At 43.2% G+C, this 23,505-nt stretch overlaps 1 long non-coding RNA gene across 2 annotated transcripts in view; it reads left to right on the top strand.

Moving 5' to 3' along the window:
* LOC110260343 (uncharacterized) overlaps positions 1–23,505 on the top strand; it is a 190,420-nt gene that overhangs the window by 43,143 nt on the left and 123,772 nt on the right. For both annotated transcript variants that reach the window (XR_014844546.1, XR_014844547.1), the window contains exon 2: positions 7,200–7,265. This is a non-coding gene — a long non-coding RNA (uncharacterized LOC110260343). The remainder of the gene's footprint in view (positions 1–7,199; positions 7,266–23,505) is intronic.

Below are 23,505 nucleotides of genomic sequence, written 5' to 3'. Positions count from 1 at the left end.
GGGGGTTTTCACGTCTTAATACCTGGCTGCCCTTTGTCCTCAGCTTTGTTTCTCTCTTCGTCTTTCATTCTACTTTTAAATCTCACTCTGGCACACAGAAGACTTTGCACATGAAAAAAAAGCCTTCTCTGGGCAGGTGTAGCCTGTGCTGGGCTGCATGGCTTAGTGAGTAGATAATGGGCTGAATTTTAGCTCCTGATTTCCCTCTCACTATGTGCTTTTGTGCAGTGAACATCCTGCACAACTGGATGTGGTGGCCCTGTTGATGCTTGCCACTTCCCTACATCTTTGTTAGCTGCAGAGCAAGGCAAAACGTAACATGAACGGATGAATGAATGAATAAAGGAGACATAGCGCAGTAGGCTGGTCCCCCACTGCTAGGTTGAGAGGAGCAGGTGCTCGCATGAGAGTGTCCTTTACATCTGGTGGAGGGAGGGGTGCGTCCTCACAGAGGAGGCTGTGTGAAAAATGCAGATCTGTGGGAGTTCCTGTCATGGCTCAGTGGAAACAAATCTGACTAGCATCCATGAGGATGCAGGTTCGATCCCTGGCCTTGCTCAGTGGGTTGAGGATCCAGTGTGGCCCTGAGCTGTAGTGTAGGTCTCAGATATGGTTCGAATCTGGCATTGCTGTGGCTGTCACGTAGGCTGGCAGCTACAGCTCTGATTGGACCCCTAGCCTGGGAACCTCCATATGCTGCGGGAGCAGCCCTAAAATTAAAATAAATAAATAAATTTTAAAAAAGCAAAAAAAAAAAAAAAAGAAAAAAAGCAGATCTATTTGCAGATGAGCCAAATGAAAACTGCAGGCCAGGCCCCCGGAGTGAGAGTGAGCCTGGCCTAGGCAGGAATTCAGACTGGATTTTGAGAGGCCTGGATGTGACGATTTTGGAGCAGGGTCGGTGATGGGATTTGATGCTGCCAAATGGTAGCTGGGATAGACAGCAAAAGCTGTCATTACCTGACCAGAGCCAATGCCTTAGGAAAGCTGGAGGGAGAGGAGAGGAGGACGGTAATAATGGTGTATTTTCCGAGGTCTGGACGAATCAATTTAATCTATGGTGACTTTATTGCAAGTGCCTCCCTCCTCCGTTGGGTAAATATTTGCCGAGCTCCGCCTGTGTACCAGGTGCTGTGGTATAGAGCTCATCACGGGGCACACAAACACGTAAAGCAGCAGTTACCTGCTGGTCTGATGGGTGGTGGTACAGCAGTGCAGAGTGGGCTTGGTCAAAAATGAGTTAATAACGGGGAAAAACGAGGGATGATACCCTCTTTCTGTTTCAAGTCGCTACATGCATAAGAATACTCTTCGCTAAGACGTGAATCACAGGCACCACAAACTGAGGGGCAAAGAAGCGAGTTTGCTGGATGTAAGAGTCTGAGTTCAGCATCACCAGGCTGCACTTGAGGTGGGACAGCAAGAGATGGGCAGTAGACAGACGTGCCCCAAGAAGCCGAGCTCTGGGAGGGCGGGTATTCTGCCACCCCAGTAACTACAAGAGCACCGGCCTGTGTGAGGTGCTCTCTATTTGTGGAATGACTGTGTAACTCACACGGGGAGTCCCACCCCACAAAGGCCTCGACCATCGCCCCACACCTGTCTTGAGGCTGAACTCAGACCTTATCGCACACTCTGCCACCCTCACCCCCAAACAGAGCTGACTTCACAGCGCATTAACGAGCTGTCACATAGATGTTCAATAGATTTTTAAAAAATTTTTGATTTTGTTTTTGTTTTTATTTTTTACTTTTTAGGGCCACACCTGTGGCCTATGGAAGTTCCCAGGCTGGGGGTCGAATCGGAGATATAGCTGCCGGCCTACGCCAGAGCCTCAGCAACATCAGATCTGAGTGGCGTCTGCGACCTACACCACAGCTCACGGCAATGCTGGATCCTTAACCCCCTGTGCAAGGCCAGGGATTGAACTGCATCCTCATGGATGCTAGTCGGGTTTGTTACCACTGAGCCATGACGGGAACTCTGTTATTAAATATTTATTAAGGGTAAATAGATATGCTAATGTATTATGAATATAGCCATTAGTTGAATAGATACTATCTTCATGAAAACTAGACATTAGTTACATAGTTTAGTAGATGACATTGCAAAGATTTCCAGGGGCATTAGGCTGTCGTATTGTTCCCCAGAGAGTAGAAACATAAATATTTCTTCACTCCTGCCCCTCTTGCTCTCTCCCCAAGAACTGCCTGGACATTCTGGTTAACGGAGGTGTTCATCTTTGGCTCGCAGCCCACCTGCCCCAGTGAGCACAACACAGGCCCAGCGGTCCACCCACAGTGGTCAGCAAGCCTTGTCTCTGTGGGACCAGTTTATCCTGCCATCAATGGAGCTGAGGCCCAGGCGGGTCTGGGTTGGACAAACAGACTCTGAGTCTGGGTAGGGGTGGCGGGAGAGGGAGAGAAGGAGCCAAGACCCTATAAAGCCCTGAGGATTAAGGAGGGAAAGAGGTTCCCAGGCTAAGAGTCTAATTAGAGCTACAGCTGCCAGCCTGCGCCACAGCCTGAGCCACAGCCACGCCAGATCTGAGCTACATCTGCAACCTATACCACAGCTCAGGGAAATACCAGATCCTTAACCCACTGAGCGAGGCCAGGGATCAAACCCTCAACCTCATGGTTCCTAGTTGGATTCATTTCCACTGGGCCACAATGGACTCCAACAAACAGTTCTTGAATGAAGAAAATCCCTGCACCTCCCATCAAAATGGACCCCCTGCTCTAGTAACTCCAAAGTAATTCAGTTTCCAGATTATGCCATGTGCTTTTTTTTATTTTTAATTTAAAAATTTTTTTTTGGTCTTTTTTTGCCATTTCTTGTGCAGCTCCTGTGGCACATGGAGGTTCCCAGGCTAGGGGTCGAATCGGAGCTGTAGCCACTGGCCTACACCACAGCTCATGGCAATGCTGGATCCTTAACCCACTGAGCAAGGCCAGGGATCGAACCCACAACCCCATGGTTCCTAGTCGGATTCGTTAACCACTGAGCCACGACAGGAACTCCCGCCATGTGTTTTTTTTTTAATTTGTTTTCATCCATCCATGTATCTACCTTTGTTCACTCAACAGGCCCAGTGCCAAAGCCATTCCCGTATTTTGGGTTTTTGTTATGGCAGCACTCCCCTTCCAGGTACCACAAATATGCAGGCATACTTTAGAGTCACCACACATCCCGCCAGACTGAAATCTCCTTGACTGGGTCTGGCCTCTGTCTTGCCCTGAAAGCCCAACCCTGACTGGAAGCTGAGCCTGGCTGAGACACAACTGTTACAGGCCTGCAGCTGCTCACAGGGCATCCCCTTTTGTCCTGGCATCATGATACAGTGGCAGATGGCTTGACAGCCAAGGGGGCAGCTGAAGAAGAGGCGCCTCTACAAAGAGGCAACATCATAAACAAAGGGGAAAGCAATGGCTTCTTGCAAACCCTGCTGGGAATTTAGAAAGCTACAGGAAACTGGCCCAGTGGTTACAGAACCAGGCCTAGAGTTCTCATCTGGACAGAGACTTTTTAAAAAATTAATTTATGTTTAATTGAAGTAGAGTTGCTATACAATATTATATAAGTTATACACTATAGCAACACAATTTTTGAAGGTTATATTCCTGTTATCGTTATTGTAAAATATTGGCTGTATTTCCCACATTGTACCGTATTTCCTTGTCGCTTGTTTTATACCTCATAGTTAGTACCTCGTAAACCCTCACCCCTATATTGCCCCCCGCCCCCCTCAGCTGGTAATTACTAGTTTGTTCTCTGTATCTGTGAGTCTGCTTCTTTTTTTAAAAAATTATACTCACTAATTTTTTTTTTTGTATTTTTCAGTATTTGTCTGACTTATTGCACTTAGCCTAATGCCTCAAGTCTATCCATGTTGTTTCAAAGGGCAAAATTTCATTCTTTTTTGTGGCTCCGTAGTATTCCATTATATAGATGCACCACATCTTTATCCATTCGTCTGTTGATGGACCCTTAGGTTGCTTCCATATCTTGACAATTGTAAATAATGCTATTATGAAGATGGGGGAATCTTTTTGAGTTAGTGTTTTCACTTCTTTCAGTTATATACCCAGGAGTGGAATTGCTGGGTCATATGGTAGTTCTATTTTTAGGTTTTTGAGGAACCTCCATACTGGCTCCCACACTGGCTGCACCAATTGATATTCCCACCCACAGTGCCCGAAGCTTCCCTTTTCTGCATGGAGACTTTGAAAGGACTGATTTCACTTTTGGCAACTGCCCAGCAAATGTAATATCAGGGGCTCCACAGGAAAGACATTCCCTCCCTCCCTTTGTTCTCGAGCTTTCTCTCAGAGTACCTAACCCATCTTCTTCAAAGACTTCACAGATATAAATTTACTCCTTACTTGTAAGAGTTTTTGACTCTTGGAAAATAATAAATATCTCTGGGAGGGGTACACACTAGGTCTAATCAGAGTCAGGGGAGATTCATCTACCTCTGCTGTGGTAGGTACACTAAGAAACGAAGAGGAAGCCACTGTGGGATGTTTAGGGGAGAGCGTGGGAAGGACGCTGGCTGGAAGAGACAGCAGGATAAAGGGGCAAAGACAGCCAGGCATTTGGGAATTTCAGAAAAGTCAATATTCTGCCCTTCATAAATCTGGCAGAAACTGAGTGCTGCCACCTGCTCTGGGACTTCCTGCCATTTACTTTGCCTGTTGCTCAGTTCACGGTCAGTAAAGTAGTGGCTCTTTCACCCACTCAGCAAGGACTGTGGCTAGGTCAGGTGGCACCAGGGGCCATGGGCACTCAGACAGACCCAGATGAAAGGACCAAACATCTGTCACTCCAGAGATCCAGGTCAGGCTTGAAGCAGTCCTCTCTTTAGACCATTTGATAGATTTGGAAAGTGCACAGGCTTTGCAGTGGGACAAAGCTGAGTCAAACCCAGACCTGCTCCTTACTAGCTGTGTGGCTTTGCGCAAGTCAGTCACCCTCTCTGAATCCTGGCTTTCCCAAGATCATCATAGTTAACACAGAAGGTTGCTGTGGGAATAAATGAGAAAGGTTTGTGACATGCCTAAAACAGGATCTGGGATGCAGTAGATGCTCCAAGGCCACTGAAAGCCCCTGCCCCAGCCCGGCTCTTTCCTCTTGCGTTTCATTAGCAGATCCTTTGTTTTCCTAAAACATCCCTGAGTATGAACCTTGCACCACTGAGAATCCTCAGTAAGTGGGGTAAGACGTATAATGAGGAATTTCTAGGGACATAAAAGTTATATCATTTTTGCACGCTCATGAAACTATCAATCAGCTTTAGTGACAAGCTTGCATAGCTGAGCGGACACCACCAGCTTTCTGCTGCTTCTCCGGATTGAATTTTATTTTTATTAAGAGCAGAACAATGAGTCTAATTTTCCTCGTCAGATACTAAAGAAGACAAATTAGCTAAAAGGAATTCTGCTGAAACTGTATTTAGTACTTGAGATCCTGAGCCCTCAGATAGAGCCTCCTGTGTGACCTTGAGAAGCCATGGACATGCTCACAGCTGGATCCCAGCCTGATGTGATCACAGCTGGCTCAGCAGCATGGGAGCCCCAAGGCCATGCTGGGCCCTGGTCAGCAGAGCAGCCAAGCGGCACATGTAAAATCAGAGTCACCCTGGGCATTGATAGCAGACATACCACCTTCCAGAGCAGTGTGTGCTGCTTGGGGACACATGGCTGCAAAGGTCGTGAGGCCTGCCACCCACATGGGCCCAGCTCAGATCCACAAATAGGCACCAATGGCCTACTGTGTGCTGGGCAGCGTTATATGTGGAGGGCAGGAAAAGGACCACGGCATGGTTTCTACCCTCCCGAGTCACTGAATACAATCTCGGTCAAGGATTCTTCACTTTTTGGTGCCTTTGGAAATCAGGGGAGTATGGACCTCTTCTTGGAATAATGTTTTAAAATGCGTAAAATGAAATAAGATAAAGAAAATCAGTTTGATCAAAACATATGCGGTCTCATGCACACGCAGAGGAAGGTACCATTGCTAATACGGAGGGGTGAGCAGATCGTGATGGCGGTGGGGGTCTGGAAGCTTGTGGGGGCGCTCTTACCAATGTCCAGGGACAGAGATGGGGGAAAGGCAGTCCATGCAGTGGCAACAGCAAACGCTCGGCAACAAAGGTGTGCAGGTGTGTTAGGGAAACGAAAGAGTCGAGGGAGGCTGGGGCTTGATGGGATACATGGAGTGCCCCCCCTCCACTTTTTTTTGGCTGTGCCTGTGGCATGCAGAAGTTCCTGGGCCAGGGAACAAACCTGAGCCACAGTAGTGACCACACCAGATCCTTAACCCGCTAGGTCACCAGGGAGCTCCACCACTGAGCCCCTGTACCTGGGTCCTTTTGGAGTTGAAACAGTAACAGATACAGACTAAGTTTGCAGCGACTTAGCTTTCTCTTGGACCACTAGTAATGAGAAAATGAGCCTTTAGCATCTATCATGTAGCCCTGATGGCTAGGAGGTTCAGAGAAGCAGATGGAGGTGAGGGAGGCAAGGAAGCTCTGGGAAGAGTGTGTCTTGCAGCAGCTCCATTTCGTCCCAGGAGGACAGCCGTGCTGGGAGTCCCCATGTGCAGATAGGAGTAGCCCGCCATCGGCAGCTGATGCCCCCTAGGTGATGCTCCCAGCTAGCCAGTGTCCCTCTGTTGGAACAAGTTTCTGGCAGAAATGTCAGAAGGAAAATGTGCAATGCAACCCTGATTCTATGCACATATCAGCCCTGTGTTGTTTTAAGTTCTGGGGGAAAACTGGAGTCTGTCTGCAGATTAGGCTTGTGCCCGAATTGCACCCAACCTAGAATCCAGGTGAGCCTGGAGGGACCACACGCCCAGTGAGAAGCTGGGCCAGCCAGAGCTTACGCACCCGCGTGGGGAAAATATATCCCAAAGGCCATGGACATAAGTAGTGGCAAGTAAAACATAAGGAACCAAAATATGTAACATGAGTGGCGCCGAGGCCAGCAGCTGTAGTGGTCAGATTCTGCTGTGACGGAAGCCAGGACTCCAGCGGCCTTGGCTGGGGCGGAGGACACCCACCCTGGGCTCTGAGCATGGGGCAGCATGTGCTGCTGAGGGGAAGCGTCTCTGGTCTGCAGATTGTTCCAGACACCAGCTAAGGACTTGAGGACCATGCAGGGAACCTAAGCTGTCCACGTTCTCTTATGTTACAGAAGACGGACGCGTTGGAGACAGTTCCTGGGTGCAGGGGAAGGGTCCTGCCTGGGTGCTTGCGTCAGGTGAGTGTGATTGCCCGTGAATCATTTAATTTCTCAAGCCTGTTCTCTCCTCTATAAAATGAAGATGCCGCTGCTGATTTCACCTCTGGCTCTAAGGTTTAAATGAGATGACCTTCCCAAAGCAGCCCGAGAAAGCGTCTGGCAAACGACGTGCTCAATAAATGTACACTTCTCTCCCTTTTCTCCTTCAGAAGACACTTTAGAGTGTGTAGATTTTTGCAGCTTTATGTAAATTTATGTGAGGTGACATTCAATGAAATCGTTCGTCTGTATGATCCCTTTAATTCTACCCGCAGCTTCAGTAAAATTGAATTTTAAATCATACACTTAACTTAATGGTACAACTTAGATGTCAGGGAAGAAAGGAGAGAGAGAGAGAAAAAAAAAAATCCACTCCGTATTAAGAAGAAAAGACCTTAGCACTAAAAATAACTATTTGAGTGATGAAAGAGCTTTTGTTCAATGGACTCTTATCCTCAAAAAAAAAATTTTTAATCCGAAGATTTACATTCAAATAAGGTTTTGAAAGAACAAATGGCCTTGATGTGGGGGCCTGCCAGTTCATATTCTTTTTTCTTAATGACTTTTCCCCGACTATGTCTCATGTATCTTACTTTTTTTTTAGTTGGTCTTATTTTACTCTATGAGTATGTTAAAGGCCAAGTGAAATGATTACTCTTACAAAGTAGAACCTTTGGACAATTCTGGGAGATTATTTGGGGCTTTAGATTTTAAGTATTAAGAAAAAAGATGTCCATCTATATTTTTCGAGTGATTTTCCAAGCTGATAATAGATTTAACGTATTATAAATACTGTAAAAAATATCAAAAATATAGAAAACTATAAAGACGAAAGTAAAAATTGTCCCTAATCCTACTACCCTGAGGGTAGGATTGATAAGCAAATTTTATTGATTTACAAAAGCATATTGTACATCGAGGATGTTAACTTTATGTGGGTCAAATGCATTTTCATAATCTGTCCTCTTTCACTCAACCTTTTAAGTTTTTGGCGAGAAGATATAATTTTTATATTGCAAAATCTACCAATACGTTCTATTCTGATTTTTTAATATTATACTTACAAAGGTCTCACCATCCCCAAATGATGAACAATTTTACTTATTTTTCTATTTTTACGGCTTCATTTTTTATGAGAACTTTTGATGATATTTCTGGATTTTAAATTGATATAAAAAAAAGAGGTTTGGATCCAAGCATACTTTTTCCAATGGCTAGCCAGTGTTTTTTCACCACACCATTTATTGAATAATCTATCTTCTCTTTATTGATTTGAAAAGTGTTACTTTTATAAGGTACTTAACTGCCATATATACCTGGAACTATATAGCAGTTTTATGGTCTTTGTATTCATGGTCAAGTCCATCCAATCTCTTAGCTTTAATGACTGGGACTTTAAAAATATCTGGTTAAGTTAGTTTTCCATACTATTATTAAAATATATGCATATGTATACACACATGTATAGAATCAATGTCTTCTAAGAACAAAGTACTTTACAAAACAATATTTTTTAGAAATGCTGTGTAGGAAGGAAGAAAGGAAGAGTAGGAGGGAGGGAAGGAAGAAAGAGGAAAGCAGAAGAGAAGAACAAAGGAGCAAGAAAGGGGAAGAATTTCGTTTTTTAATGATTAAAGCCATGAGTGTGGAAAGGACTGCCTTTAGCTATTCTAGATTAGAATCACTCGCTCAAACTGGCTTAAAGCAAAATGGAAACAAGGGAAGGAAGACAAATGTCCTTTACGTTGCATTGTAATGTCGAAAAATTGGCACAATTCTTCCCTGAAGAAAATTGTCCCTTCTGAAAATAAAGGAGCTAAGATCTATGTAAGAGTGGCAGAAGAAAAAAAAAAAAAAAAAAAGGATTATATAACAAAAGAGAGTCATTTGGGAGGTCAGTCTCTTCCCCGGAGCCACATGCTTGACAATCTTGGAACCAATTGCAATTCCATTATTCCTCTGCCAGCCCGGAGCATCTGGAAGGAAATGCCAGTCTGCAGGCGAGTGCCCTTGTAGAGCTTGTAGAGCTTCTCTGCACCTCGGGCCGCGCCTCTCCATCCTCACCTCCAGGGGACGCCGTGGAGGCCCAAGCTTGCCTGAGCTCCTGGAGGCTGATGTGGGCAGCCATGAGCCCAGGGCTGTGGGAGGGATCCAAGCGTTGAGAGAGGCCCACAGTTCTGCTAGCACACGGCCAAGCTCCATGTTTGAATCATTTGCTCAGCAAGCAACCTCGCACATCACTCCCTGAACTGTTTTATCTTCTGAAATAATGAAGGGTCATCTTTCCTCTCTAGCTTATTTACTCCTAACTCAAAAAAGTCAAAACTGAATGCATTGGAGTTCCCGTTGTGGTGCAGCAGAAACGAATCCGACTAGGAAGCATGAGGTTGCGGGTTCGATCCCTGACCTTGTTCAGTGGGTCAAGGATCTAGCGTTGCTGTGAGCGGTGGTGTCGGTTGAAGATGCAGCTTGGATCTTGCATTGCTGTGGCTGTGGCGTAGGCCAGGAGCTGTAGCTCTGATTGAACCTCTAGCTGGGAACCTCCATAAAGACAAAACAAAACAAAACAAAAAAATGAATGCCTTTCCCCTCTGTGTGAAATGAAGACTATGGGGTAAGTTGAACACAGTTAAGCCTCTGGTTGGGGGCCTGGTCGTGATTCCTCGGCATTTATTAAGGGGAAGATATACTTGGATGGAAAGACCTTTTGATGTGGAATCAAAAGACCTGTGTGGAGATTCAGCTCCACCATTTAATAGCTGTGACCCTGGATAAGTCATGAATTGTTTCTGAATGTGTTTCCTTATCAGCAAAAAGGCATCATAGGGCCTGTTCTGCCTGTTTCCCGTGGCCAGAGTGAGACCATTTATTCAGCAGATTCGTATCAGGCATGGAGGTAGATCCTGGGGCTGTAACAGCTACATGAGACAGACAGGGTCTCGGTGCTCCTGGAGATTCCGGTCTGGAGCAGAGGCATGGGACATGAGTGGCCAGAGGTGAAACGGCAGAATAAGTACAATGGGGAGTATAAAGTGTGCTGAAGCAGAGTTTTACATAACTGAAAAAAAAAAAAGTGTGAATCATGAAAAAGTCTGGAAGGATGTATATCAAACTGTGAACAATTTTCTATAAGATGGGGTAAGAAAGACCTTTACCTGTCTAAGTTATGTATTTATATATTATTTGCTTCACAGCCTGTATTACTTTTGTACTTACAAACAGACAATAAAATTAAATTAAAAAAATACTATTCGAATGTTCTCAAGAACATGAAAATATTGTGTTTTGAAATTGGGCTTTCATGCACAGTTGATTTTTTTTTGCTGTAGAAGGTTAAGACTTGAGGAAGGTAAAGAATGAAGTTTTTCTTTCTTTCTTTCTTTTTTGCAAGTAAAATCTTTATTACAGGAAAACAAATAGCTCCCAGGACAGGCTGAGAGGGGGAAGAAGGGTCCCCCTTTCTACTGTCCTATAGGTGTTTTTATCCTTTAAAGACGGGGGGTTACCAATGCGGGGTCCAGAGAGAAGTGGTTTTCTCCCATTGGCCTTGCCCAGTTACCTATTTCAGTCCTTGTCCAATAGGGGTCTTAGGGGAGGAAATGTCCCGTAAGTCTCATGGTTAAGAATGAAGTATTTCATACTTCAAACAGAAGCCAGGAGTGGGCAGCCCCTTAGCTTAAGATCTGCCAGCAACGGCAAGTGTGAGGGTGCCTTGGGCCGCAAGGACAGCCCAAGGATTGAAGGAAGCATTTTCTGAAGCCCTCACAGCATCCTTCCATGATAGTCCTGCACCAGGACTGGCAGGTCTGACATACCAGGCTTAGCAGTAAATGAAACAGAACCAGCAGAGGGATGGCAGTGATGATGTGGGCAGTGGCCATTTTCCATCGAGAACTGGCCCAGGCTCAGAGGGCCAGACTTGGCGCCTCTTCTTTATGAGGAACAAAGTTCTGCAAGGTCACCATGCACAATGCAGGACTCGCACCCTGTGCTCCCAGGCAGCCCACATGGTCAGCCTTTGTCAAACGCGAAGAGCGCACAAGCCACAGCGCTTTGTTTTAAAATGAGTAAAAGCCAGGGTTTCCCCCTCCCCTCTCTCTTCATTTTCTTTTTCTGGCTCTGAAGAGTCTGTGCGTACACAGCAGATGGCTTTCTGACGAGGTTCAAACTCATCCCGTCTTTGGGGAAAAAAAACTACAGCAAGAGGGACTGTTATTCCAATCTGATAAGGTTTTCTATTTTCAGCTAGAAAAATGAGTGTCTGTAAGTAGAAAAGGGAAAAAAAAAAAATAGGGAAGTGGAAGGAACAAAAGCAGTTAATACTTTACCCGAGAGATGGATTGGGGAGTTTTCAGTGGTGTAGATTCTGTTGACCTCTATGCGCTGTTCTCGCACACTGTCTCCCAGAAGCCCCCCAGAAGACAGTTCTAAACAGAAAATACACACCCAAGGGTGGGTGTGCACCGGCTTTAGGTCAGTGGTTACATGTAGGAGGGCGAGAAGGGATCGAAACAGGAAAGAGTTTAAAAAGGAACTTCAATTTTCTATAATTTTTTCCCTTATGTTATTTAAAAAAAAAAGTGTGCTTCCCCTACTCCCCTCCATTGGGAGCCACTAGTTTACTATATCTGTGAGTCTGCTTCTTTTGTTATATTCACTAGTTTATTGTATTTTTCAGATTGCACATATAAGTAGTATCATACCATATTTGTCTTTCTCTGACTTATTTCACTTAGCATAATGCCCTCCAAGTCCATCCATATTGCCACAAATGGCAAAGTGTTGTTCTTTTTAATAGTTAAGTAGTATTCCACTGTGTGTATGTTATATGTGTATGTATATATATGTATGGGGTATGTATATATACATACTATATCTTCTTTATCCATTCATCTGGACCCTTAGATTGTTTCTGTGTCTTGGCAATTGTAAATAAGGCTGCTTTGAACATTGGGGTGCAGGTATCTTTATTAGCATTTTATTAGCATTTTCTTTTTCTTTTTCTTTTTTTTTTTTTTTGGATATATACCCAGTAGTGGAATTGCTAGGTCACATGGTAGTTCTATTCTTAAGTTTTTGAGGAACCTCTGCACTATTTTCCACAGTGGCTACACCAATTGACATTCCCACCAACAGTGTAGGAAGGTTTCTTTTTCACCACATCCTTGCCAACATTTGTTATTTGTGTTCCCTTTTTTTTGGCCACACCCACAGCATGTAGATATTCCCCAGGCCAGGGATTGAACCTGAGCTGCAGCAGCAACCAGAGCCCGTGACATCGGATCCTTAACCCACTGCACCACGAGAGAGCTCCCTGTGTTCTTTTTGATGATAGCCATTCTGACAGGTGTGAGGTGATATCTTATTGTGCATTTAATTTGCATATTTCTCATGATTAACAGTGTTGAGCATCTTTTCACATGTGTCTTGGCCATCTGTGTGTCTTCTTTGGAGAAATGTCTATTCAGGTCTTCTACCCTGCCCTGCAATATAGGGGTAGGGAATTCAGAGGTACAAACTATGACGTAGAAAATAAATGAGCTACAAGGATGTATTGTGCAACACAGGGGATATAGCCAATATTTTTTAATCACTATAAATGGAGTATAACCTTTAAAACCTGAGAATCACAGTGCTGCACCCTGTAACTTAGATAATATCTTACATCATCGAGACCTCAAGAAAACAAAACAGAACAAAAATATACAAAAAAGTAACATGCACTCTAACAAAAATAATGAAAAATAAATGTGTGTAGCTGGTAGCTTTGCTAGTTGTTAAGAACAGGGACTATGGAATTGGACTGCTGGGATTAGGTTACCAGCTTTCCCACTTACAAGTTATATAACCTTAGCAAGTTACCTAACTGCTCTGTGCCTCAGCATTCTCATCTTTAAAATGGGGGTGATAGGAGTTCCCATTGTAGAGCAGCGAAACGAATCCAACCAGTATCCCTGAGGATGTGGGTTCGATCCCTGGCCTCACTCAATGGATTAAGGATCTGGCGTTGTCATGAGCTGTGATGTAGGTCACAGATGTGGCTCCGATCTGGCGTTGCTGTGGCTGTGGTGTAGGCTAGCATCTGTAGCTCTGATTCAGCCCCTAGCCTGGGAACCTCCATATGCCACGGGTGTGCCCCTAAAAAAGCAAAAAATCGAGATAATAATAGAAGAAATCTTATGGGGTTGTGGTGAAGAGTAAATGAGTTCATTTACTCATTCAACTGGTATTTATTGAGGGTCCGCTCTCTGCCAGGTACTGTTCCGGGTGCCAGGATATACAGCAATGCTCAAAGCCCATAAAAAACTTTGTCCTTGGGAAGCACATATTCTAGAGAGAGAGAAGAAAGAAGCTAAATAATGGGGCAGTTGGGGGGGGGGAATAGTCTGTTATACAGAGATGAACCCAAAGGAGAAAAAAATAAAGCAAGAGAGCCTTGGTCAAGGTGGTTGGCATCCCAGATAGGGTGGCCAGAGAAGGCTTCACTGAAGGGGACATTTGAACAAAGCTCAAACGAGGTGATTACTGCAAAGCCCCTAGCAGAGTGCCTGGTAATGTTAATAAATATTAGCTTTTTATTTTCTTTTTACAGCTGCACCTGCGGCATATGGAAATTCCCAGGCTAGGGGTCTGATCGGAGCTGCAGCGGCCGGCCTGCACCATAGCCATGGCAACACCAGATCCTAGCTGTATAGCTGTATCTGTGATCTGTGCTGCAGCTCACTGGCAACACTAGATCCTTAACCCACTGAATGAGGCAAGGGATTCAATCCACATCCTCATGGTCACTATGTTGGGTTCTTAACCCACTGAGCTGCAACAGGAATGCCAATGTTAGCTTTTTTTTTTTTTTAAATCTGTTTTTGAATTATATCTTATTTTTATGTTAATAATAAGACTTTTTAAATGATGAAGAAGGATATATGGACATAGAGAAATGACTGGAATAAATAGCAGAATGCTCATAACACTTCAGAAATGTTGGCTGAAGAATGCTTAGGTGCATAAAGAAATTTTGCCACCAGGCGATACTGACCCAGAGAGGGGAAAAAAAAAATATTCAGCCCGAAATCAATGAATCAAAAGTAATTTATATTTTAAAGAGAAAGACATGAAAAGACTTCAGTCATCTTCCTTGAAAATTGGGAACAGAAAACTATTGAATATACAGAACTAGAAATGGACAACAATTCAGTATTGCAGAGCAAAAATGTACATGGCAGAAGAATTCTATTATAACCTGTTAAAGAAGAGGGAAAGAACGGAAGAAAAACTAATGGGAGAGAAAAAGTGAAAAGGAGAAGGAAATTGGTGTGTAGAATGAACAATAGAAATAGACAAGCTGACACATACCTGGAAATAAAGAAGGAAAATATGAAGTGACAGAGACACTCACACACACACAAAAATAGAGCAAGAAAAAGGCATAGAGAGAATTTCATGGAGTCTAATCCCCATCTTTTGGCTTTGGTGTTATTGTCATTAAAAACTAAAATTAGTGTTGTGTTTCTGTGACTTCAGGATATAAATAGTGCAGTATGTGGGCGCTCTCTTTACTAGAAGAATACATAGAACTAAGGACACAGGGGCTTGCACCCCTGAGGAAGACTCTCAGACTTGTTTAGTCAGGCTTTTTTTTTTTTTTTTTTTTTTTTTGGTGCTTTTTAGGGCCACACCCATGGAAGTTCCCAGGCTAGGGGTCGGATCTGCTGCAGCTACCAGCCTACACCACAGCCACAGCAACACAGGATCCAAGCCGCGTCTGTGACCTACCCTCCAGCTGATGGCTACGCCAGATCCTTAACCCACTGAGAGAGGCCAGGGACTGAACCTGCATCCTCATGGATAATAGTAGGATTCATTTCCGCTGAGCCACAGTGGGAACTCCCTTGTTTAGTTAGGCTTTAAATGTGCTAGAACATCCTCAGAGATTCCGCATGTGTCTGGCACCAGGAGAGGGTGAGCCCAGCATGGACTGTGCACCATCCAAGGCCCTCTTCCACCCCCAAATTACTCAAATCAATCAACTCACTCCGAGCATGCAAAATGTGGCAGCTTGAGCATTTTCCTCTGCAAATTTTTGGCAGAGAGATTATATTTATACACAGAACTCATCTAGTTTTTAAGCAAGCTCTTTTTTACTGAGAGTAGACCAACAAAATCACAGGCGGATTTAGTCAGGCAATCGCCTCAGAGATTCTGAGATGCAGACTAATAAGACGAAGGCACAAATATTCATCCCACCAACAAGCAGATGAGCAGAGAGAATATCACAGCATAAGCTGCAGAGGTAACAGGGCTGAGAAGCAAAGGACCAGCATCCTGATGAAGCTTCCTATACAGAAGAGCCAAAATGGAAATTCAGGCTAAATGCAAAATGCAAAACATGATTGGAAGGGAGCCCTGTAGAATGTTTCAGGAGTACATTTTGATCCTGGTTAGGTGAGCTCAGAGCAAGAAGCTGATTCCCTGAGGCCCAGGGGAGCTATGTGTAGGGAACAGCAGCCAAAGAGAAGGAAAATCAAACAGAATTAACGATCACTCTTCAGGGAGAAGGGATGTAAGAGAAAGTGGAGCATCCAGGGAGGGGGCAGGCTTGTGGGGACAGAGAAGAGAGCGCTTCCATAAAACTTCTGCTGGAATATACAGAGGATGACTTTTCTGTGTGAGGAAGTCCCTGCAAAGAGTTTCCACATTGCTCATATCCCTAGGTCCAGTAGGTCCCCATGTAGTGTTTTAAGGAAATAAATAATAGAGGCAAAAATGTACCTATAAGATAAAGTTAAATAAATTGTGGCATAGGGAGTTCCTGTTGTGGCTCAGCAGTAATGAACCCAACTAGTATCCATGAGAATGTGGGTTCGATCTCTGGCGCTGCTCAGTGGGTTAAGGATCTGGCATTGCCATGAGCTGTGGTGTAGGTTGCAGATGGAGCTCAGATCTGGTGTTGCTATGGCTGTGGTGTAGGCTGGAGACTGCAGCTCCAGTTTGACCTGCCCCAGGAGCTTCCATATGCCACAGATGCAGCCCTTAAAAAAAAAAAAGACAAAAAAAAAATTATGGCACATCTACATGCAAGAGTTATCACATAGTTATTAAAAATATCACAAAATATTTTAAATAGAATATGGACACTTCTAGTTAAAGATGTCAAGTTGAACATCTATGCCTTTGGGAAACCCTACAAAATTATAAAAAAAGATCAAAAAGGCAAAACCCCATAAGGGTAAAGAACAAGAGAACAGTTTGGAGATACCTTAGAAATCTATACATAGAACTTCCATATGCCCCCACAATCCCACTCTTGGGCATACATCCGGACAAGAGTTTCTTTGAAAAAGACACATGCACCCGCATGTTCATTGCAGCACTATTCACAATAGCCAAGACATGGAAACAACCTAAATGTCCATGGACAGATGATTGGATTAGGAAGATGTGGTATAAATACACAATGGAATATTACTCAGCCATAAAAAAACGACATAATGCCATTTATAGCAACATGGATGCAACTAGAGACTCTCATACTGAGTGAAATAAGTCAGAAAGACAATACCATATGATATCACTTATAACTGGAATCTAATATACAGCACAGATGAACATTTCCACAAAAAAGAAAATCATGGACTTGGAGAATAGACTTGTGGCTGCCTGGGTGGAGAGGGAGGGAGAGGGAGGGTTCGGGAGCTTGGGGTTATCGGATGCAACTTGGAATGGATTTACAATGAGATCCTGCTAAGTAGCATTGAGAACTACGTCTAGATACTTACATTGCAACAGAAAAAAGGGTGGGGAAAAAATGTATACATGTAAGTGTATCTTTGCCCCCATGTTGTACAGCGGAAAAATAAATAAATTAAAAAAATAAAAATAAAAAATTTTAATTAAAAAAAAAAAGAGCAGGAGGAGACCATAGCACATTAGAGATGTCAACAAAATTTGAGACGCTTAAAAGCAGACAGAAGAACACTGACCAACTTGTTATACCAAAAAATGACCGCTAAGTGCCCAGGGGTCAAGGGACCCCAAGGGCACTAGAAGAAAGCCAGCCTGCTCCTCAGAACCCCAGAAAGTGAGGGAGGTGGTGGTGGGTATCAGTGAAGCCGAAAATGTGGGCTGGTGGAGAGATTATAAAAATTACCTATGGAAGTTCCTGTTGTGGCTCAGTGGTTAATGAACCTGGCTAGTATCCGTGAGGAGGCAGGTTCAATCTCTGGCCTCCCTCAGTGGGTTAAGGATCTGGCATTGATGTGAACTGTGGTCACAGACATGGCTTGGATCTGGCTGTGGCTATGGTATAGGCTGGCAGCTGCAGCTCCAATTTGACCCCCCACCTGGGAACTTCCATATGCCAGGTGTATGTATGGCCCTAAAAAGCAAAAATAAAGCAAAACAAAACAAGAAAGCAACCTAGACCCCAAGTTACCTTTCCCCGGCCTTGGGTCCATCCCCTCTCTTCCCTTCCACCCTGAGGAAGCCCAGAGGGTCCTGCCTGGCACCCACTGTAGGTAGGCACCCACTCACCAGGTACAGCCAGGGACAAGAATGGGTTAGAGTTTTTGCTTTCCGTTTTTCTCTACTTTACAAATTGTCTACAATAAATGTTTGCCACTTGTCATCAGAAAAAATATTTTAAAACTATAAAAGTAACATAGTCTTACAGTAAAACAAAATTTAAAAAAATGTTATTGGACTGTAGTTGACTTAGCCAGTCGTGTTAGTTTCAGTTGAACAGCAAAGCAAATCAGCCACATATATACTGAGATCCATTTTAAGAGTGCCGAAGGAGCACAGCTCGACGTCCCCTCCTACCCATCCCAACTTTCACAGACATAACCTCCAATTTATAGTTGCGTCGTATATTTTTACAGGAAAAAAACATGTTTTAAAAAATAAATGAAAGCAAGACAGATTGGGATGAAGACCAGGAAATTTTCAGCTTTGTTCAAACTCAGTAAAGGAGCAGAGATGAAGACTTCCTTAGAGATTCCAAAAGGCTCCAGAGCAGGGAAGGGGGTGGGGGGAGGAGACCGGAAATGAATTCTGTCTTGTCTTTAAAGATGTTGGCCGAGGTAAAGGGGCCTGTGGTCTCTTAGCAACATGGTTCCGTCATTAAAGAAACAAGCTTTGACACAAAAATAAAATTAAAGAAATAATGAATAATCTTCCCTGTGATTCATACATTTGCCAGTAAAGTTCTGACTTCCTTGGACTTTTAATAAAAAACTGTATGTTTCAGCAGAACCATTTTTGTTACTGTTAATATTTGTCTGTGCGAGTGGCTTAATGCCATAGCAAGAGAGAAGGAGCGGGGAGGGGAAGAGGGGGAAATTAGAATTTCTATCTTATAGTGAAAGATTCCTCTCTGTCTCTTCTTCTTTTTTTGCTTTTTAGGGCAGCACCCGAGGCATATGAAGGTTCCCAGGCTAGGAGTCTAATCAGAGCCACAGTTGCCGGCCTACCCCAGAGCCACAGCAACGGGGGATCCAAGCTGCACTGCAGCTCACAGCAATGCGGGATCCTTAACCCGCTGAGCGAGGCCAGGGATCAAACCTGCGTCCTTATGGATGCTAGTCAGATTCGTTTCTGCTGAGCCACGATGGGAACTCCTCTGTCTCTACTTCTAATAATTAAATTTTGAGATTGCATGCAGCCCTTGTTCTGCCTCCATAGTAAAATCACAGCTCTTCCTGCCTTATGCAAATACACAGATTTGGTTTCATCCATCACTGCTGGCTCTCTTGCCAAGGTGAACAATCTTGATTAAATTAAGAATTTCTAATGTCTTTTGTGCACTTAAGGAAATATATCACATATGAAATAGAGGTTGGATATGTCTTCTACATAGGTTATCTGGGCTATTTCTTAGATCAAATTAAGAAATTCAAAATGCTTTAATGTGCCAAGGGCTTCCTAGGGACTTCTATACTTGAATCATGACATTTTGTTAAAAGGAACTATGGAATGGATGTAGAAAAAAAATTCCTATTACACGGTGAACTGTACTTCAGAACATCGTTTTTCTTATAATGTTCTTTGGAAGTGTTTTTTAATATACTCAAGAACCTTGAGAAATTATAGAAGATAGAGAATGTGAGACTTACCTGAAATGTCATTAATGACTTTGCTCTTGAATGTAAAAAAGTCCAGCTAGAGGAATCTGGGGGGAGGCTGTTAAATATATTTTTGTTTTTACCAGAAGGCAGCAAATCCATTTTATAGAAAATCACTAGCTTGCTCCATGGTTTGGAGGGTTTTGCCTCAGAATTTCTGAGGCGGTAGGCTAATTTCCACCTGACACATTGCATTTTAAAGCTCTTTTCTTTAGAATTTGTTGCACAACACATGCTTCTGAGATTCCAGATACTCCAACACAAGCTTGTAGGGAGTGAGCGAGAATCTTTGATGGGGAGCTTTTAGGGTGTGGTGGGCACAGGCCTTCACCAGCTCCTCTGGGCCCAAAGGCCACTTGAAGAGTCACACTTTATTTTGAGAATAAAGGGTGCACTGCACAGCTGGCCCCTTCTGCATGTGTGAGAGGTCTCCTCCCTTCCACCCCAAACTTTTCTTCTTCACTTTCGTTTACCCAAGTCTGGTGAATTTCCTCTCCATCTCTTTTTGTGGTACCTAAGAGAAAGTCACTTTTACTTTTGTAAAATAATCCAAGTCTGGAGTGAGATAAGAGACTCTTTGGTCTAATAAGATGTGAGAGAATCAGAATGAGGTTAAATTTAGCAGTGGTCTTTCAAATACCCCATTCTGAGCTCAGACCTCTGCAAGGGCTTCTACTCTGCTGTCTTCCAGCTTCAACATCTGAAGCTGCTTACGTTCTTCCTGCTCCTCCAGCTGCAAGACTGAAATTTGCTGAAATGACCAAAAACTGGTGCTAGAGCCTGGGGAGGATTGGAGACGGAAGAACTAAAAATGTCTAAGGGCCTCAGAGGAGGGAACTGAGGGGGTAGAGATGGCAGGGTCGTGTCTGGGAGTGGGGTGGTTGCTGTGGCTGAGGGATGATGATCTTGTGGTACCCCCCAGGAATCTAGGACCAGAGCCCTGCCCTTGGGCACAAAGGGAGGGTCAGGATTTTTAAAAAATTTTTACCAAAGTATAGTTGATTTACCATGTTGTGTTATTTCTGCTGGACAGCTAAGTGACTCAGTTACATATATGCGCGTGTGTGTGTGTTCTTTTTCGTATTCTTTTCCATTATAGTTGTATCACAGGATGTTGAATACAGTTCCCTGCGCTCTACAGTAGGACTTTGTTGTTTATCCATCCTGTATATAATAGCTCATATCTGCTAACCCCAAACTCCCAATCCTTCCTTTCCCCACCCCTCTTCCCTTTGGCAACCACAAGTCTGTTCTCTGTGTCTGTGAGTCTATTTTTGTCTCATAGATAAGTTCATTTATGTTTTATTTTAGATTCTCCCTATAGGTGATATCATATATTTGTCTTCTCTGTCTGACTTATTTCACTCAGTATGATAATCTCTAGGTCCATGCATGCTGCTGCAAATGACATTATTTCATTCTTTTCTATGGCTGAGGAATATTCCATTGAATATATGTACTGTATCTTCTTTATCCATTCCTCTATCAATGGACATTTAGGTTGCCTCCATGTATTGGCTATTGTGAATAGTGCTGCTATGAACATAGGGGTGCCAGTATCTTTTCAAATTATGGTTTTGTCTGGATATATGCTCAAGAGTGGGATTGCTGGGTTATATGGTAACTCTATAGTTTTTTGAGGAAATTCCATACTGTTTTCCATAGTGTCTGCACCAATTGACATTCCCACCAACAGTGTAGGAGGGCTCCCTTTTCTCCATATCCCCTCTAGCATTTGTTATTTGTTTTTGTTATTATATCTTGAAATAATTTCTATACTCTTAAATTTGCTGAAGAAAAAATTTTGTTTTGTGCTAGAGTATGTGGTCAGTCCTAGAAAATGTTCCATGTGCTCTTGAAAAGAATGTGTATTCTACTTTTTTCAGGATGTAAGCGTCTGAAAATATCAATTAAGTCTCACTATTCTATTGTATCATTTAGGGTCTGTTGTCTTACTGATTTTCTGCTCAAAGATCTGTCCATTGATGTGAATGGCCTGTTAAAATCTCCTACTATTATTGTTTTCCTGTAAGTTTTTCCCTTTACGTCTGTTAGTATTTGTTTCATATATTTGGGTGCTCCTATATTGGTTGTATATATGTTGACGAGTATAATATCCTCTTCTTCTTTTTTTTTTTTTTTTTTGTCTTTTGTCTTTTTAGGGCTGCACACACAGCATATGGAGATTCCCAGGCTAGGGGTCTAATAGGAGCTGTAGCCGCTGGCCTATACCACAGCCACAGCAATGCCAGATCCAAGTTGCGTCTGCAACCTACACCACAGCTCATGGCAATGCCAGATCCTTAACCCACTGAGCTAGGCAAGGGATCAGACCCGCAACCTCATAATTCCTGGTTGGATTCATTTCCACTGCACCCTGACGGGAACTCTCATATCCTCTTCTTATATTGATCATTTTATCGTTATATAGTGTCCTTCTTTATCTTTCTTTATAGCCTTTGTTTTAAAATCTATTTTGTGGAGTTCCCGTCGTGGCGCAGTGGTTAACGAATCCGACTAGGAACCATGAGGTTGCGGGTTCGGTCCCTGCTCTTGCTCAGTGGGTTAACGATCCGGTGTTGCCGTGAGCTGTGGTGTAGGTTGCAGACGCGGCTCGGATCCCACGTTGCTGTGGCTCTGGTGTAGGCCGGCGGCTACAGCTCCGATTGGACCCCTAGCCTGGGAATTTCCATATCCCGCGGGAGCGGCCCAAGAAATAGCAAAAAAAAAAAAAAAAAAAAAAAAAAAAGACCAAAAAAGAAAAATCTATTATGTGTGATATAGGTATTTCAATCTCTGATTTCTTGTTATTTCCATTTGCATGAAATATCATTTTCCATTCCCTCACTTTCAATCTATGTGTGTCCTTTGTCCTAAAGTAGATCTCTTGTTGGAAGGATATTATAGGTTCTTGGTTTTGTTTTTTTGTTTTTTTTTTTATTTTCCCACTGTACAGCAAGGGGGTCAGGTTATCCTTACATGTATACATTACAATTACAGTTTTTCCCCCACCCTTTGTTCTGTTGCAACATGAGTATCTAGACATAGTTCTCAATGCTATTCAGCAGGATCTCCTTGTAAATCTATTCTAAGTTGTGTCTGATAAGCCCAAGCTCCCGATCCCTCCCACTCCCTCCCCCTCCCATCAGGCAACCACAAGTCTCTTCTCCAAGTCCATGATTTTCTTTTCTGAGGAGATGTTCATTTGTGCTGGATATTAGATTCCAGTTATAAGTGATATCATATGGTATTTGTCTTTGTCTTTCTGGCTCATTTCACTCAGTATGAGATTCTCTAGTTCCATCCATGTTGCTGCAAATGGCATTATGTCATTCTTTTTTTATGGCTGAGTAGTATTCCATTGTGTATATATACCACCTCTTCCGAATCCAATCATCTGTCGATGGACATTTGGGTTGTTTCCATGTCCTGGCTATTGTGAATAGTGCTGCAATGAACATGCGGGTGCATGTGTCTCTTTTAAGTAGAGCTTTGTCCGGATAGATGCCCAAGAGTGGGATTGCAGGGTCATATGGAAGTTCTATGTATAGATTTCTAAGGTATCTCCAAACTGTTCTCCATAGTGGCTGTACCAGTTTACATTCCCACCAGCAGTGCAGGAGGGTTCCCTTTTCTCCACACCCCCTCCAGCACTTGTTATTTGTGGATTTATTAATGATGGCCATTCTGACTGGTGTGAGGTGGTATCTCATGGTAGTTTTGATTTGCATTTCTCTTATGATCAGCGATGTTGAGCATTTTTTCATGTGTTTGTTGGCCATCTGTATATCTTCTTTGGAGAAATGTCTATTCAGGTCTTTTGCCCATTTTTCTGTTGATTGATTGGTTTTTTTGCTGTTGAGTTGTATAAATTGCTTATATATTCTAGAGATTAAGCCCTTGTCAGTTGCATCATTTGAAACTATTTTGTCTTTTTGGTTTTTTTTGTCTTTTTTTTTTCTTTTTCTTTTTTTTTTGTCTTTTTGTTTTCTTTTTGGTTTCCTTTGCTGTGCAAAAGCTTTTCAGTTTGACGAGGTCCCATGGGTGTTTTTTTGTTTTTTAAGTCCAATCCGCCACTCTATGCCTTTTGATTAGAGCAT

The sequence above is a fragment of the Sus scrofa genome, chromosome 4 (genome assembly GCF_054392235.1).
Source record: "Sus scrofa isolate SSC_HxYL_T2T_F1_AM1 chromosome 4, Sscrofa_HxYL_maternal_Yorkshire_Landrace_v2.0, whole genome shotgun sequence".
Taxonomy (NCBI): Eukaryota; Metazoa; Chordata; class Mammalia; order Artiodactyla; family Suidae; genus Sus; species Sus scrofa.
The sequence above is the reverse complement of the archived record's forward strand: the minus strand, read 5'-3'. Positions and strand labels throughout refer to the sequence as shown.